The following is a 20,676-nucleotide window of genomic DNA, read 5'->3' as shown; positions in this document are numbered from 1 at the left end:
ATCTCTGGTTCATAGCGATCTGCTGTACGATTTTATTGGTTAAGCCAGTCGACTATAATTCTCTTTGAAGTTGCCGCTAGGTAAATAATATTGCGATATTTAACTATGATATGAAGTCAATCTAGCAGAGAACGTTGATGTGATCGAAACAGGACGACCAATCGCTATGATGGCTGAGAATGGCAAGCGTATTTTTATGACTCTGGTTAGATTGGTTGAGGTTTCTAGTCTACTGAAGATATATCATAGTCTGCCCAGACATCAATGGCAACGTTTTCATACATTTCAGGTTAATGTCGAATGATACCAGTCTGTCAAATTTTATCTTATCTCTACCCGGGTTATTTTATTCTCTCTTTGATAATGTAGACTAAACATGTAAACAATTTGGAATATTGAAGTGTGTGTATTAGAAGTGCTCGACTTTGTACTTTGTTTAGTGTAGTAAAAAGTAGAGTACAACAGGAAATAATCTTTATAGAAATCAAAGATATCCACGATTCAAATTAATTGTTTCATTAAACAGATATGTACTATACAATTTTGAGTATAGTAGAATGTGTATTAGAAATTGTCCACCTTACACAGTAAGAGATAACGTTAATATTTATAGAAACCAAACAATATACATATATCTACGAATCCAATTAATCGTTTCATTAAACACGCATTTTTGTTGAGTCAGAAACATATTTCAAAAACTGTGGTTAAGTACAGTAAAAGTACAATATTCTTTATAGAAAGCAAGGACATCTAGGTATCAAATTAATTGTTTCAATTAAATAACTATACAATATAGACTACAATGGAGTCTGAATGGGAAGTGTCTCGATTTTACATTTAATTGGTAACTGTAAATTGTACATAACAACACGACATAGTCTTTGTAGAAATCAAAGACATTAACGTATCAAATTAATTGTTAATTGTTTTATTAAACAGGTAGATACATTATATAATATAATATGCATAAGAAGTGTCTCCATTTCACACTGTGAAGTGTTCACTACAGCAAGATACTACAAAAATATTTCTACGAATCAAATTAATTGTTCCATGAACAGATACATTGCATCTGTATGTATGAGAGATCAAACTTGCTGTGTTCAAGTACATCTGTATGTAAAAAACGAAACCTATGTTTATCTATATATATATAATATCAAAGAAACGCAATTTAACTAAGCATGAAAATTTATTGACTCGTGCCCTATCTGGGACTCGAACTCACGATCTACGGCACCCAATCGCCTAGCCAAACATGTACCTGCGCCTTCAACCACTGCGCCACATCAACATCCCCATGCAAACAATGTTTCTATGACGAAGTGACAGTCGGTTCGATATGCTGACATGATCACTGTGGACAAATTAAATCTTTGGATCAACAACACATAGTGAATTTTATACATTGTGTTTAGTAAATATTAAATATCAAAGAAACACAATTTAATAAAGCATGACAATTTATTGACCCGTGCTCTATCCGGGCCTATGTATATTATAATATATATATTTCTGGTAAAAGTACATTTAATTGAAACTCAGTGAATCATCAAATCATGTGATATCATTGATGTAAACGTACATTATTGAAACAATTTTTAATCAACTCGAATTTATACACATATACATGCTCTTCTGTGTGAATTCAACTATGGATAGATACCGCCAAAATCAGCATGCATTACATGTAATACCGTAAATGCAAAGATTAATATGTTTGTTTTAAGTTACCGGTAAAACAATCGAATACGTAAATCGTCAAAATGAACCTAGTTACGGTCGAAATAATAATACTATCGTCAAACTAGGAATAGTCTAATATGCCTCATACTTCCGTAACGAAATGAGCACGATGTAAGAGATCTGCATTCTAGATAGTCACCAGTATTTTGAGAGTGACCAACAAACGTGTTTGATATGACATAGCAACATTTGTTCACAATGTTAATGAAGTTAAACATTCAAAATTGTTTGATAAACGAGTTATTTCAAATGTTCATCATTTTGCCGATTTTATTATCGTCATCAATTCTTTAAAGTGAAGCTGTGAAGTTCAGTCCCCTTTCACCTGCTGTATATATTTCCTGTTTCAGATAAGTCTGTTTTAAGACACTGTGTCCTCTCGAGTTCCAAACCATTGTCATGTCTGTATAATCATTCGATTTAACACTAAAGCATTTCATCTTATTGCTAAATGAAATATTCTTTATATGTGAAGTTATTAAATCCAGTCAACACACAACAAATATAATTCCGACAACGTAACTCTTTTTTTTATTCTTTTTTTTATGTATCAGAGAATATTCTCCATAGTGACTTCGTTACTGTAAGACGAAATAAAAATAATTGACATTATTGGTTTCCATGTAGCATAGTAAGTGAAATGAAGGGATATAACTCAGACACATCGGAATGACAGAAAATAAGTGTCAACGTCAGATCAAGAGCTTATGTAGTAAGGAATAGCCATTGACAATCCAATGTAACCAATGTGCTACGTTGATGATTGTATTTGAACTTTTGATAAATGTTTTTTTTTGATTGGTACAATGATGTCGGTTTTAATCCGTTTCGTCTTGTTAGCAAATCTGTAGGAACAAAGATTGAACATTTCATCTTCTGGATTTCACAGGTTAAATTAATTAATCAACGGTCATCGCAATTACTTCATTAACAATGTAACATGCAGATAAGACGTTATAATTGTACCTAGTGTCCCCATTGCATGATCGTAAAATTGACTAGATTTATATTTTCTTTTCTTTCTAACATCTCGTTTCAACAGAGCCTCTAAGTTTCGGCCTTGAATTGAGCGTTCGCTCTAGCGTGGAACCCTCTGAATTATCTGTCCCCTAGCCGAGACACACCATATGATCTGCTCCTGCTTAGCATAAAGGGAATGGAACGACTGGTTTGCCCTTTGTCAGTCTAGTGTGACCGGATGGGGTGTACTGTCCGGTGTCTCTGGCGGCGGCAAACTTCAATGAGAGCGCACTATAAAATGGACGAGTGTTTCCACTATTACGAAGAAGCACCACGCGAGCGTCATCCTCGATACTCCAGGGGTTCCGATCACTTACGATCTCTACACCCCTGGACTATCTCGTAGTAAAACTAGGGGCAACAGAACAGAACAGGTAATTTAGTCCTGTGATGTACATCAAAAGAGCCGTATAACGGTACACTGTGGTTGACTGTGTGGCTTTGAAGTTGGGCGTAGCTCTCTCTGTAGTCTTCAAAGGAAATCTTTGCAGGTCTGTGATTGGTTCAGATCTGTTCACCTGAGCTGCCTTCATTTTTACTATGAGATAGTCCAGGGGTGTAGAGATCGTAAGTGATCGGAACCCCTGGAGTATCGAGGATGCGCGAGCGTATGCTTAGGATGGTAATGTCTCTTATATATATTCTGGTAAATGAAAACTTTTATGTTTTGATACCTGACTGTGGATCTCAAGGTCTTATCTCTTCTAACGTTTTGGTCATTGAAGAGACAAAATGTGTTCTGCTATTCCCTACACCAACGTAGGAGGACGTGACACGGTCAGTCTAGAACAGAAACATACACAGCTCCATCTTCACCAAGGAGATTACCTCCCCTACTTTTATATCAACACCTTCCCTCATATACAAATGCACACTTATACTTACTACATGTTCTTTTGCATCTAAAATAGTCTTCGTTCTAAACACACAATACATACGCTGACATTTTGTTCTTCATTGTCATCTAAGGAGGTCATGCTATGGGTCAAGTGTGTCTTTTTACGACACTTTCCAACAACTGGTAGAATGTGCTAAATTCATATCATCAACGTTGGCGATATGAATAATGTCAATGATGCGCACTTGAGTAAAATGAAATCTCGACATTCCTTGCTCATATAAAACAACAGTTGGAATGCACTTTTAGAAGTTATTGTTACCCATGCTTTGAACTATCTTACATCAGGGTCGTTTTCGATTTTATGGTTTGACTGGTTGGACCTAGCTGTTCGTTTAGGAAGACAGATCTGTTGATTTTATATTGTTTTCAGACGAGCATTGACCTAGTGTTGGTGGAGGACAGCTGGAGTACTCGGAGAAAAACCAGCTGTAAGTACCTGGCAACTACCCCACAATGTCAGAAACGTCGTTCTATTTATTGGAATTTAAAATTTTAGCTTTATTATTTGATTAGCTAATCTGTTTGCTCCCCTAAATCCTCCACCATGTAATTATTTATTCGTAAGCTAATTTTATATTTCATTATGGATAATCTTTACACGTATTTTCATTTTCAATTACCTTCTCGCTTGATTTATAAATTATAAATGATAAACACTGACTTCATATCTCATCGCTTATAATTGGTGAATAGTATTAAATACATTGTCCGACAAATGCAATGTAAATCAAAACCATGATTTTTTATTTCCTTTTAAACGTTAAGTAAGGCGTCACTTGTTATTTCTATACTAACTTACAAAGAAAGTTATTTTTGCGATTAAAGACAGACGATATATTTTTGTCCTGTTTTAAAAATTCATTTGTCTATAGACGAGCACATAAAACAATATAACAACGTTTATGAGGTAGGATTATATATCATTATTACACTTTGTTAATCAATCACAAACATCTACTGACAGTATCCTCTTTGTATCATGTTTTATAATCCAGCTTCTCAATGCTATCGTTATCTGAAATATTATCATTATACGAGTGTTGTTGTCCACGTAAAAAGATAAATGCTGCTGTACTGTAATTTATATTCTCTTACCTTGGACGCTTAGCTCCTGCAGCAAAAATAAAGTTTAAAAGTGAACATTATTGTGCTTGCGACCAAGAATAAAACAGGTATGATTTGTCTTCGACATAGCGATGAACCAACTGTGCAGGATATTTAATGCTGAGATAAAAGGAGGGAATGGTGACAAGGAAGTACATTTTCAAGTTTTCAATCAACACTTTTTTGTTTATACAATAACAAATAACTGACATCAAATAACTAAATAAATGGTGACTGAAAATGGGTTTCCGTAGTTTTGCCATATTCTCTTTTCATTTTAGTTTTATTGTTTAATAGGTCGTTGACTACTTGATATATTAAATCAGAATGTAAACAAGTTTATGAAATGTTCATCGTCAAAAAATCTCAGCTGGCTATACTCATTTTTCTTCGATTTTTTGGGTAAATATCGCTGTGATAAGATGATTATATTAAATTTTCAGATAGGTGAAAGAAACTCGTATGTGGTTCAAAATAATATAACCGGAAATGATTAAGGCTGAAGGACCAATCCACAGAACGTTACCAACAAATCAAGGCCTCAGATGAGATTTAAACCTACAGTAACATGTGGCATTTAATGACGGCACGAATCCATACTATATCCAGTTATTGCTATCTGTATCAAAATACTAATACGTTGCAAAGTGCATAATTATGTTTAAACATATAACTCTTTTGTTCTCCGTTCAATAGATGTATAATGTGAATTGAAATGCAGTTTATCAGCACGTTAAAAAACCTTCAATATCATTTATTCCTATTAAATGTCCCATCTTATCTACAGTATTCAAATATTATTTAGTTATTTTTCACAATAGATTTGCTATCAGGCATCGATCAATAGAACTGAACATTAAGGCGAGGTTTACTTGTGATGTTGATCTATGATATCCCCATCCCGCCCAATAACACGTGACATTTAATTACATATATTGATATTTCACAATTTTAATACTGTTATTAATGCTGTGTAAAGGAATATTTTTCATTGCCTAGGACGCTGATATTTAAAGTAACACTTTATGATATAGCTTTTTTCTAAATCATAACTAGAACTTAATAACTGTATACTAAATCACTTACTTAGTAAGCGTTTTTAAATCACTTAAGCGTTGGATTTAATGTGTTTAAATGTCATTTAAATACTAACGCGGTATAAAATATTCACTCACTTACATTGACCTTTTTCCTCATTTTATATTTTAGGGTTTTCTGCTCTTGTTGGAAGATCATTGTGTCATTATTTTGTTTGTCTTTTTTCGTCTAACCTATGACGTTACGAATACTTAATGAAACAATCGACAAATCATAATCACAATAGTAGATACTTAGTAACATATATATGTTTTACATGTAAACACAAAATACATCACCTTGCACATTTAAAATGCTGTATCCTTCGATTTCCCAAACTTATTGACTTTTTTTGTGCTGTTCTATCCCACAAATAAGAGAAATGACCAGTCAATTATTATTTTTAAATGTGTTAATATCTGTGTCCTCTATACGATTCATGGAATATATCAAATTTGAATTTAATTTAGTTGATAAATGTTTACTAGTAAAAGAGTCAGTAAAACCTATATTGATTACTGATTGATTTTGATTGATTCTATTTGGAACAGTGTCTAGTCAGTTTGAAACACGTGCACGCGCGAAAATTAGTTGTATGCTAAACTAAGACGCTTCATAGTGGTTTTTTTTTGTAATACAGCGTTTCCTGAACTAATGGTTTGTCAAAAATACATTATTCTATTCTACAGCAGACACGAAAAAAATGGAGAAATTAGACATGCAGCACACGCGGAAGTAAAAATGGAGAAGACCATCACCAGGTGTGACCATATTTCGTTTCTTCACATTCTTCTCTCGTTTCATTGATTCTGAAACAGAATAGGAGTTTCGCAAAGATGTCGGCATATTTTTAACCAGACACGACATTTCCCTGTATTTAAGTTACCCAATAATTCTGTTTTGTTGACATATTATCCACATATCGATAGGTTTTATTACACAACATCAAAGCATGGCAATAAACAATTAGGCTCATGAGCAACAGCATGCAGGTTAATTGACACCGTAGGCTTTCGGAGGCACATATGTAGCAGAAGGGACGTAGGATGTGGTTTCCATATTTTCATTAATTTTAGACATAGATGCAAAAGAACTGTACAAAATTGTCAATTACTGACATAAAACATAATTGCAGGTTAGACCTCTTATTGATTACGATGTACTATAGTAAACAATGGTAAAACTACAAAGTATAATAGTGTATGGAGACTTATAACACTGTACGCCAGGAAATGTCCGTTGTTTTAAAAAAACTACAAAGTATAATCGTGTACGGAGACTAACACTGTACGCCAGGAAATGGTCGCTGTTTAGAAAACTACAAACAAAGTATAATTGTGTACGGAGACTTATAATTCTGTACAACAGGAAATGTTCGTTGTGTAAAAACGTTCGTTGTTTTCGTGGTCGCAATTGAACCACAAATATAAAAACAACTGAATTTGATTGATATGCTATTTCATTATTTTTTTCGCAGTGAAATATAAAGTTTTTATTGTTAAAATAAGTGTTATTTTTCACCCCAGTGAAAATTAAATATATATATATATATATATTACGTGCATCTTTCCTATTTATTTTATATCATTAATTGTTGCAGCATAAATATGTGTTACATTAGATTATGTTGTTTTTCATGAAAATATGTGTTCCATGTATGTACGGAACTTACTTAGAAAGCGGGAAAATCGCGGCTGACGGACACTTGGATATACTTCGCACTCGTGAAAAACATCATACTTTCCACCCTACTCGATGTAATATAACTGTGTTATTCATCAGAACACAACGGATAATTGCATCGATGGCTATCAACGAATATTTCTACCCACCAATTGATACCAATGTCCCTAAGACACAACGAATGTACAAACGATTATTTCGTGTTATACGGTAGACTACATTGAAACTAGAACAAGCTGTTCTGGGAAAGTAAGCGTTGACTACTTCCCCCAAAACACCTGATATACATTATAAAAAACTAAGATCTTGACACTTGACATACTAATAAAACAGCATGCATGTCTTTAGCAACATCCCCAGCGAGATCCTGTCAACAACCTTTGTTCTTCTCCAATTGCATTAAAAACTAACTGCTATTTAAGATCGACAGGCTTGAGGGAAAAGTAAAAATCAAACAATGTTTCAATGGCATATTCTTTTACCAATTCCAATAGTCCTTCGATATACTTTAACTTCCTTTTTTGCACCTATTTGTTTGAAGAATGGTAGTAATACCTCCATTAAATTTCCAATTTCCATCACGTTTCTTTCATTCTGTTATCCATCAAATATATCACAATGTCTCTGGCATGCTGAATTTCCTTTTCACACATTCTAATACCAGTACAATACTTTATCTTTTTCCTTTATGTCGATGCCAATCCAGTACTTCACGTGTTATCATGTATGCCACCATATGTGATTTTTATAGTTCCGTAATATAAGAGCATATTTTTACATCTTTTGATGTTTATAGTTATATTTGTTATTTATTAACAATTAATACAAAATAAAATAAATTATAGCAATTGAATAATTAAAGACTTAAAGATAAGAATGTTTTAATACGGTTTCCTATAATATATGTATTGAATACACACATATGTAGACCATTGTTTATTAACATTGGCAAGGATAACTTTCAGGATGTAATTTTCGGACAAACATGATCAATGTTATTTCGTTTACACTCTACAGGAGTTGCTTGTTTACATAAATATATATTTAAAACAACTAATAAACACTGTGTTCGTCATAGATTCGTGAAAAAGGAAAACGGCACCAAGAGCAGACGACTATAGTGCTATCACCAAAATCAACCAAACATACATGTATCTAGAATATATCATGAAATTAGCAATACAAATCTAAGTCACAGCGACGTTAGCAATACAAATCTATGTAACAGCTCCGTTAGCAATATAAATCTATGTTACAGCGACGTTAGCAATATAAATCTATGTTACAGCGACGTTAGCAATATAAATCTATGTTACAGCGACGTTAGCAATATAAATCTAGGTAACAGCGACGTTAGCAATACAAATCTAGGTCACAGCGACGTTAGCAATATAAATCTATGTTACAGCGACGTTAGCAATATAAATCTATGTTACAGTCACGCGACGTTAGCAATATAAATCTATGTTACAGCGACGTTAGCAATATAAATCTAGGCAACAGTGACGTTAGCAATTCAAATCTAGGTCACAGCGACGTTAGCAATATAAATCTATGTTACAGCGACGTTAGCAATATAAATCTATGTTACAGCGACGTTAGCAATATAAATCTATGTTACAGCGACGTTAGCAATATAAATCTATGTAACAGCGACGTTAGCAATATAAATCTATGTTACAGCGACGTTAGCAATATAAATCTATGTTACAGCGACGTTAGCAATATAAATCTAGGTAACAGCGACGTTAGCAATACAAATCTAGGTCACAGCGACGTTAGCAATATAAATCTATGTTACAGCGACGTTAGCAATATAAATCTATGTTACAGCGACGTTAGCAATATAAATCTATGTTACAGCGACGTTAGCAATACAAATCTAGGTCACAGCGACGTTAGCAATATAAATCTATGTTACAGCGACGTTACGTTAGCGAATATAAATCTAGGAACAGGACGTTAGCAATTCAATCTAGGTCACAGCGACGTTAGCAATATAAATCTATGTTACAGCGACATTAGCAATATAAATCTAGGTCACAACGACGTTAGTAGTACAAATCTAGGTCAAAGCGCAGTTAGCAATATAAATCTAGGTCATAGCGATAAGCTGCAATATAGCTCATACAAATCTAGGTCATGGCAACATCAGCAGTACAAATCTAGGTCAAAACGACATCAATGTTACATCCCCAAGTGTAAATGGAACAGTGATTATGAGCTACAACAAAGTTGCCAGTACACCTTACACTAATAATCAGAAGGAAATGTTTAATTTTCTTAAAGTGGCTGGAGTTCGATGATTTATTAGTATTCTATCCAATAAAAGGTTTATAAGACGTTGCAGAAGGTTTCTGTACTTGCTTTCTACAAAAAATTCAAATTCGGGTCTGTATAAAAGGGACATAGAAAACAGACATACCTGAAATCTACTGGAACACAAAATAACATCAGTAACGCCAAAGTTGTAGTTCCAACTAGCCTTTGCAGAATATGCATTTTGGTCGTGAAAAGTAATCAACTTAGGAAAAGTCACTTATATGCCGAAGACTGGCCATTACATAGAGGGACAACAGGTCTATTACTAGAATGTGCTATGGTAAGTAAAGTTTCGTTATCATCCAGAAAATATAAGAAATTTTGGTGTTTAAAATAAAAAAACTGATTTTACGAACAAGATCCTAACATCTTGAAACTAGTTCGTCATTGCCTATAGATCAGCGTTTATTGAACAGATCCCTGTAGAGTACACGGACAACAGTTTGTGTGTATGAAACAGAGCACATTGATGTGGTCTAGAAAGCCATCGATCCATCTGTCTCTTTATTATAAACTCTAAAATCCTCTTTAATTAAACACAATTGAATGTCATTTATCCGAAAGATCAAACACTTTAAAATTAATTCATTAAGAAGCATAGTCATAAGTCACAGCCCGTTTCAAACAATTTTCGTTTTAACACATTTATGTATTATTTTACCGAAAACAAAGGGTAAAGCGCTTTTCATGAACCGGAGTGTTTGGACAAAACGAACACAACTGTTATTGAATCATGTAAAACAATGACGCTGCCACGTCACGCGCTCACGCACGTGTCACATTGTTACCGGAGAAGCACCAACACGTAAGGCGAGAGATGTCGAAGACAATTAGATGTAGAACAATACACTACTATTGTCAAAGCCTACTTCACCCTACTCATTTTCGCCTAAAGAACAACGCCTGTCTTCTGAAACTTCCACAGACATTTGACAACACCACAGCCAATATTTGTGAACACAAAGACAAGTTGACGCAGCAAAGACGAAGTGTCCCTTTACTAATAATTTCTTGGCGTTTATTGGTAATGTAAAAATCCTTTAAAAACGAATACATAAATCTTTCCTTGTAGATATAAGTGAAAGGTCATATAACAGTAGTAGCATAATGGTAGTTTGTTACTACAATGTAATACTGTAAACGTGAAACGGGGGGGGGGGGGGGGGGGGGGGGTTCCCCGCGTGTATTATTTTGTACATGTATGAACTTTTTTTGTTAAAAGTCTAAACGTGTATTTATCACGAAAATAACAACATCGCGAAAGATTAATTAATACATGCGATTCGCGATATTAAACACTAACACACTTTGCTTCATTTTGGAATTCAATATTTTAAAACATGTTCATCAGAGAAAACAGTATTCAATACAGTAAAACATGTAATTTATTCGTGAACACAAAACTGTTTCCAAGAATCGCGGAACCAAGCGACTATGTCTCCGAGTCCTGATTAATAAAATCTCTTTCATCCTTTGAAATAGAAGTTTGCAGTATTTAAAGGAAAACGCCACTCTTTCAATTGTAAGAAAGTAATGTTATTAAAGCAATGATGGCATTTAATAAAAAATGTCGACCATATAGAACTGCAATTAGCGACTGGAGAATACCTCTTTTGATTTTCCTTCTATGAAATTGATAACACTCCAACTTTTAATTAAACCTCAACCTCAGATCAGACTTTGATATCGCTCTCTTGTCACGACAACAACTTTCTATGTCCCCGTTTGAAGTGTTCCGTGCCCGCCATCACTAGAATGACCACAGTAACACCACGCTTTGTCGGTGCCTTTGAAGTCAAGTCTCCCTCGCCATTGTCTTAATTTCACAAAACAATCAACCAAGTAGACTCTTTCAACGTCAAACGGGTTTTAAATCTATGGTGATTTTCCTCAATCTCGGCCTATATATTCGTTAATAAAACCATGTTCTCCATTTACAAGCACTAGACGTACTGGTATACATCACGATATTATCGTAAACTTCCACATGAACGACGACAGGAAGAAAGGCCTGGGTACTCCTGTTAGTGTTTAAAAGGAGATACTTTCTTTTTCCTGTCTTGGAACTCTGGACATCAAGACATGTTGTGTTAAATATTCCCGTTACTCGGTAAACAAGCAAACGGTACGGCTCATAATTCATCATCTTCACATTCACTGCTTGTGTTATATAGCACATATAGGCTTTACACTTTATTTAATTGGGATGAATCTAACGTGTATCGTTTATGGACAGCTTCAAGGAGTGAACTGAGGAAGGAAGGCCCTGTCGTAAATAATCGCGAAGTTGCTCGCGACCTTGCAAGAGAGAATTGCCTTAAGGTCGCTGGCCAAATCACCGGGTGATTGAAAAGGTTTCATTAACGCAATCTGATATCGCGCGATGGTCAATTGAAAAAAAATGCCTCCTACTTTTTTCGGCGTTCCTTTTACCTAATTAAGGCTGACTAAACAACAACCAATAACTACAGGTCCTGACATGGTATGGCCATATTTCGTATACTGCCTTCAATATAGGTCAAACAGAAGAATACGTAAAAAAGACCATCAAAATGGGGTTTACGAAGTTTATCGGAAACGGCGTTTCACAGTACACCAATCAGAAGCGGACCTTCGGAAAAACCAGCTTTCTCTGAATAAAATACTGTTAAAGATCAAAGGTTATTGACAGTTTTCAACAGAACAACAATAACCGATAAGCATGACAAGTCAGTCGTTGGGCATTGCATTAAATGCTTAGTGTGATTTACTTCAATAGTTTATATTCTTTGGCATGGAAAATTTAGAATGCAGTATATGATACGATATGACATTTTCTCGAGTATATTATGGCACTAAACAAACTTTATTTTTAGCATACTAGTAATCTATTTTTATACAATAAAATTAATATAATACGTTAGATCGGGTAGCACCAATGACGAGTCATACACTAAACACCATTACCGACGAGTTCTAGAAAGATGAAGTTTTGGTGTCCCTCTAACATGGACGACACAGAAGATGATAGTCATTCCTACAAGTAGACAAGATAGCTGTATGATGACGCCAGTGGCACGAAGGGATCCTACAAGGGCAATCACTGGAAAGTCTTAGGGACAAGATAGCTGTATGATGACGTCAATGGCACGAAGGGATCCTACAGGGGCAATCACTGGAAAGTCTTTGGGACAAGATAGCTGTATGATGACGTCATTGGCACGAAGGGATCCTACAAGGGCAATCACTGGAAAGCCTTAGGGACCAGGGAGATGTATGATGTCTCCAATATCACTATAGAACCCTACAAGTGCGATGACTGGCAAGTCTTTGGACAAGGCAGCTTCGTACAATCCACAAATGTCACCAAGGAGCCCTACATAAAGCACATATCTCATAGAATCGTTACAGGTTAACGCCTTCCTTGTGATGGAAAGGCAGCATTTTTTTTTATTAACAAACTCCAGAATCCTCAGTTAACAGAAATCATTCACCGAGAGCGAAGTGCATTCTCGGCGCCTAAGTACGTTGAATGATGTCTTTGCAAATTTCAAGTTCTTTAGCTGGAATTTTAGGTGTTAAAAGGCCAACAAAGATATGAGAGTATTTTCCACAGTCTTTTTCTAAATCTTATTAGAACGGCTATATTGCATTGTATCTTCACGTTTATGATATACTGAGTAGGGTTTTCATTGCTCCAAGTGTTTAGTGATCAATGGAAAAGTACTGCCTATACAATACCAAATCCGCATACGCCCTAAAGGTAATTATTTTAAACAAATATTTTGTTTTAGAAACAGATAGTGCCCTTTCATTTAATCTTCATAAAATCTTTCGTCCTTTCACATAAACACATGTTTTTAGTCAAATGCATTACATTTCATACAAATCTTGAATGATTTCTCACAAATAAATTTGCTTTAAAACAAATCACCCGAATCCATTTCATCCGATTTATTAACAAATTTAATGTAAGTGTTAAAATATTCAAACAACTCATACTAGACAGTTATTTTTGCACACTGATAAATGTTGTGTCAAATCAAAGCGCTTTTCATACATGTATATAATTGCAGTTCGTTATTTTCAACAGTAAAATATTAAGAGATGTTGTTAAATCTATTCATAGATTTTATACCATTCAATACAAATGTCAGCTTCTTACAAGCACGTTTTCCTGGAAATGACACACAACAATGCAATGAAAATACTGTTATAAAATGAGATTTATAAATGACAGATAGGTATGCTTTTATTATATATACAACATGAAAGCAACCATATAGAAGATGAAAGAAACCCTCTTATGTTTATAGTGAAGATATCGGCATTCCGTGCTTACCTCCCTTTGAAGTTTTGTCGGACTATAATGGGTAGAATATCAAAGCTTCCTTTACTGGAAACGCCGATTTTTAAGTCATAATGAAATAAGCGTTCATTGCAGTCTGGCGAATTGCGTCTATTATCAATGATCAGAGCCATGTAAAAGGATTAGCGTAAAAAACAGCATGCAAAGAACATCAAAACAACCCCGTCTGAAAAGATTTCCTTCTGTTTTGTAGAACTTTAAAATGTTACAAGTAGACAAAAAGGATATGTTACTATTTGCGATTATTGTATTGCAATGACGACATACGTATTAGGATACGGGTGATAGGGTTTTTTTTTATCGCGGAGTAAATGTTAGGGAAATATAATCACAAAACGGAAAAGTGGGGGAAATCTTTTATCCCTAATGTAGCTTAATCACAGCACTATGGAGACTTGATGTATGTTTTTTTTACCTGGATCAATATCTGAAGTGAGTTTTAATCTACTGTAAAAATAACTGCTCAGTATTACAAAAATAGTAGGAAGGTAATAAATCAATTTCCATGTTGCAAGACCTGAGAGGAACAGTTGTTGTTAGAAAAACTATCAACGTAATATAACACAATGCGTAATATTAACTAACCTCTATTATTAGTTCAAAATTAGCTAAATGAATATTTACATATGTAGATATGAGTTGGTGGCTTTGCCTCTGTGAGGAAGTATCAAATAGGTGAACATTTCTACCATTATGAGGAGACACGTATAGACTACACAAACAACAAGCACACACACACAGCATTTTACATAGACAGACAGTTCTCGGAGGACTTCAGGTGTTACATAGAAAACTGAGCCTAATAAATCAACCAAATATCCACCAACACAATGAAAAAGTAACTGTTACCATTATACAATTACTGATGTCATTAACTTCAGTGCCTTCATTAATATTATAGCAAACGTTTACAAAACTCAACATAAATCACTAGAGTCCAAATAAAATCGTAAATATTAATAGATATCTTAGCAAATGTTATGCACTTTTAATATAACGTTTCTCTTACTGGCGAATACATTTATCATCATTGACAAAGTTAACCAAAGCAAACGTTTCCATGACTGACAAACAATTAAACACGACTGACAAACAATTAAAGCAAACCTTTCTATGACTGAGTAACAAAAATTTAAAGCAAACGTTTCCATGACTGAGAAACAAAAATTGAAAGCAAATGTTTCCATTACTGAGAAACAAAAATTTAAACCATCTGTTTCAATTGACTAACAAACATCAAACGTTTCTATATCAGACAAACAATTACATTAAACGTTTCCAAGACTGACAAACAATTAAAGCAAACGTTTCTAAGACTGGCAAACAATTATAGCAAACGTTTCCATTACTGACAAACAATTAAAGCAAACGTTTCTATGACTGGCAAACAATTATAGCAAACGTTTTCATTACTGAAGTTTGCTATAATTGTTTGTCAGTCATAGAAATGTTTGCAAGCAATAATAGCAAACGTTTCCATTACTGACTTTCTGCTCCTGCTCAGCATACAGGGGGTGGGACGACTGGTTCACCCGTTGTCAATATAATGTGACCGGGTGGGATGTGTTGCTTGGTGTCTTCGGCGGCATGCTTCAGTGATAAAAAAGGCAACAGTTCCCTTCTACAAGAAGACACAACATGAATATACCGCAGTCTCCCAAAACACGCATCTCGCACTACATACACGCAACGCGCTGCATACATGGGAGGCCGTCCTTACATGACCATAGCTGTTAATAGGACGTTAATTTATCAAACAAACAAACCATTACTGACAAACAATTAAAGCAAACGTTTCTAAGACTGGCAATCAATTATAACAAACGTTTCCATGACTAACACACAATTAAAGCAAACGTTTCTATGACCGACAAACAATTAAAGCAAACGTTTCTATGACTGACAAACAAGTAACGAAAACGTTTCTAAGTCTGGCAAACAAATTATAAAGCAAACGTTTCTATGACTGACAAACAAGTAAAGCAAACGTTTCTAAGTGTGGCAAACAAATTATAAAGCAAACGTTTTTAAGTGTGGCAAACAAATTATAAAGCAAACGTTTCTAAGTGTGGCAAACAAATTATAAAGCAAACGTTTCTAAGTGTGGCAAACAAATTATAAAGCAAATCTTTCTAAGACTGACAAACAAAATTTAAAACAAACGTTTCTATGATTAAAAAACATAAAGTACTATTTATATTACTTGCAAAGTTAAGCAAAACAAACATTTTAGGAGGTTTTACCTCTAGTCAGACACCTATGTTTTTTGAACTGGGTAGAAACCCCACTGGTCATGTGGTCATGGGTAATTGCCAGGTACTGACCTTTGGTCAGTGTTTTTCACCTCTCAGGTTATTATGGCTTTCCTCTGACTTCTGTACTTGAAACCTCTTTGAATGTCATTGAATGTTAACAGGAATTTAAGTAAAACCCCCCAAAAACCCAACCACATTACAACCATAACCCAACCACATTACAACCATAACTGTAAACAACCTGCTCAGATCACCTCAACCTCAGATAAATACACCACAAACCACATAATTATAAAACAACTGATAATCGCCATGTAACTTCACCTGCAAACGAACCAAAACACCACACCAGGAACAACAGCTTCAAACAATACCACATCACATCACTTTACATACACTGTAGAGTCCTAGCAAAAACTTCAAGAATATTCATAGTTTTTCTTTATCACTTTTTAATGAAAATTCTTATTTAATAAATTTACATAGATTAATAAGATAATGAATTGAAAATTGGGCTTTCTCTCAAAATACTGAAAAGAACATAGACAGATTTATACTCAGTAACCTTTAAAAGTAATAGATTAAATGTAAGTAACAAATGTACAGAAATCAATAGGGGAAAATGATAGAGTAAAATCCTATCAACAGGTTCTATGTGGAACAAACTAGTAAAAATAGCAGCCTTGATGTTGGCCACCAGATGGCTTTATACCTGGCCTTTATTCTTTATCGTCACTGTGAACTAGGCTTAGGCATGCAGCAACAAATGTGGATAAAAAACCTTCTATTGTGGCAAATTTATTTAAACTTGTTGTGAAATTAAGCATCAATAAAAGTACAAGAGAATTTTGTTCAGATAGACGTGTCAATTCCTTTGTGATACAAATCTTGATAATGTCGTAATAATGACATCATTGCTGTGACAAATAACAGTCGGATATTTAATGAAAGTTCAAAGACAACGACTGCACCATGTTGTTATGGTGTTTTAATGAGCTACATGTTACATGTAGTCGTTATCCATTCCAATTAACAAAGAAAAAAACATGATTTGTGCATCAAATATGTACATAATATAATAAAAGGTGTTGAGACAAAAACGTACGATAGAAAATAGCCTTTTTTAAGAATTGAAATATGTTATTCCAGAGCCTAGTTGTTCAAAAGGTGATTAAATTAAACATATAAATAGCAAAGCCTGTGATTTTATCTTCTCCAACATTGGCAAGTAGGTAAAGAATGGATTACTTGAAGAAAATTTAGAAATTTGTTTTGTCAAGTTAGCTTACATTATTTTAGTAATTATTTTATCTTGATCTATAAAATATTTGATTAGTCAAATTTGACCTTTGAACCACTGGACCCAGGAAGGTCTGCTGTAACAAACATAGGTTTCATATTTCATCTGATTGAGAATATTTCCGTGTATTAAGAATCAATGTAAGTGCGGAATGGTTAGTCTTACTACCCCGTGGATCCATTGCCACTGTCCCGATTCTTTTTTTGAGGTTATGGCATCCAACCTTTGTTCTTCATGGAAACCTGGTCCAAATAATATGAAGACAAGTACTACGACTAAAATGATCCTATATTTGGACTTAAAGATGTTCGAACTCCGACAGAATATAAATGATATTCCTCATTTAAACAATAATTAGTGTTTACCCATATAAATGTACCAGGTATGTCTAATTAACACAAAAAATAATATAACATATTTTGGTTTACTTTTGGTGGATGAGCAATTAGTACCATTGTGGCCCAGAGGTGGTAGGGCTGGCAGTCAATCACACTGACCACTGAGCCATTGTGACAAGGAGGAGGAGGAGGAGGAGGAGTGGTGCTGGCAGTCAAACACACTGACCACTGAGCCATTGTGACAAGGAGGAGGAGGAGGAGTCGTGGGGCTGGCAGTCAAACACACTGACCACTGAGCCATTGTGACAAGGAGGAGGAGGAGTCGTGGGGCTGGCAGTCAAACACACTGACCACTGAGCCATTGTGACAAGGAGGAGGAGGAGGAGTCGTGGGGCTGGCAGTCAAACACACTGACCACTGAGCCATTGTGACAAGGAGGAGGAGGAGGAGGAGTCGTGGGGCTGGCAGTCAAACACACTGACCACTGAGCCATTGTGACAAGGAGGAGGAGGAGGAGGAGGAGGAGTCGTGGGGCTGGCAGTCAAACACACTGACCACTGAGCCATTGTGACAAGGAGGAGGAGGAGGAGGAGTCATGGTGCTGGCAGTCAAACACACTGACCACTGAGCCATTGTGACAAGGAGGAGGAGGAGGAGGAGGAGGAGGAGTAGTGCTGGCAGTCAAACACACTGACCACTGAGCCATTGTGACAAGGAGGAGGAGGAGGAGGAGTGGTGCTGGCAGTCAAACACACTGACCACTGAGCCATTGTGACAAGGAGGAGGAGGAGGAGGAGTGTGGTGCTGGCAGTCAAACACACTGACCACTGAGCCATTGTGACAAGGAGGAGGAGGAGGAGGAGTTGGTGCTGGCAGTCAAACACACTGACCACTGAGCCATTGTGACAAGGAGGAGGAGGAGGAGGAGTCGTGGGGCTGGCAGTCAAACACACTGACCACTGAGCCATTGTGACAAGGAGGAGGAGGAGGAGGAGGAGTGGTGCTGGCAGTCAAACACACTGACCACTGAGCCATTGTGACAAGGAGGAGGAGGAGGAGGAGGAGTCGTGGGGCTGGCAGTCAAACACACTGACCACTGAGCCATTGTGACAAGGAGGAGGAGGAGGAGGAGTGGTGCTGGCAGGAGGAGGAGGAGGAGGAGTGGTGCTGGCAGTCAAACACACTGACCACTGAGCCATTGTGACAAGGAGGAGGAGGAGGAGGAGTCGTGGGGCTGGCAGTCAAACACACTGACCACTGAGCCATTGTGACAAGGAGGAGGAGGAGGAGGAGTCGTGGTGCTGGCAGTCAAACACACTGACCACTGAGCCATTGTGACAAGGAGGAGGAGGAGGAGGAGTGGTGCTGGCAGTCAAACACACTGACCACTGAGCCATTGTGACAAGGAGGAGGAGGAGGAGGAGGAGTGGTGCTGGCAGTCAAACACACTGACCACTGAGCCATTGTGACAAGGAGGAGGAGGAGGAGGAGTGGTGCTGGCAGTCAAACACACTGACCACTGAGCCATTGTGACAAGGAGGAGGAGGAGGAGGAGGTGCTGGCAGGGGCAGCGATGACCACTGAGCCATTGTGACAAGAGAGAAGGAGGAGGAGGAGTCGTGGTGCTGGCAGTCAAACACACTGACCACTGAGCCATTGTGACAAGGAGGAGGAGGAGAGGAGTCGTGGTGCTGGCAGTCAAACACACTGACCACTGAGCCATTGTGACAAGGAGGAGAGGAGGAGGAGGAGTCTGGTGCTGGCAGTCAAACACACTGACCACTGAGCCATTGGACAAGGAGGAGGAGGAGGAGTGGGGCTGGCAGTCAAACACACTGACCACTGAGCCATTGTGACAAGGAGGAGGAGGAGTCGTGGTGCTGGCAGTCAAACACACTGACCACTGAGCCATTGTGACAAGGAGGAGGAGGAGGAGGAGTCGTGGTGCTGGCAGTCAAACACACTGACCACTGAGCCATTGTGACAAGGAGGAGGAGGAGGAGGAGTCGTGGTGCTGGCAGTCAAACACACTGACCACTGAGCCATTGTGACAAGGAGGAGGAGGAGGAGGAGGAGTGGTGCTGGCAGTCAAACACACTGACCACTGAGCCATTGTGACAAGGAGGAGGAGGAGGAGGAGGAGTGGTGCTGGCAGTCAAACACACTGACCACTGAGCCATTGTGACAAGGAGGAGGAGGAGGAGGAGTGGTGCTGGCAGTCAAACACACTGACCACTGAGCCATTGTGACAAGGAGGAGGAGGAGGAGGAGTGGTGCTGGCAGTCAAACACACACACTGACCACTGAGCCATTGTGACAAGGAGGAGGAGGAGGAGGAGGACGTGGTGCTGGCAGTCAAACACACTGACCACTGAGCCATTGTGACAAGGAGGAGGAGGAGGAGGAGTCGTGGTGCTGGCAGTCAAACACACTGACCACTGAGCCATTGTGACAAGGAGGAGGAGGAGGAGTCGTGGGTGCTGGCAGTCAAACACACTGACCACTGAGCCATTGTGACAAGGAGGAGGAGGAGGAGGAGGAGTCGTGGTGCTGGCAGTCAAACACACTGACCACTGAGC

Source organism: Argopecten irradians, chromosome 2 (genome assembly GCF_041381155.1).
Source record: "Argopecten irradians isolate NY chromosome 2, Ai_NY, whole genome shotgun sequence".
Classification (NCBI taxonomy): Eukaryota; Metazoa; Mollusca; class Bivalvia; order Pectinida; family Pectinidae; genus Argopecten; species Argopecten irradians.
Note: the sequence above shows the minus strand (reverse complement) of the source record.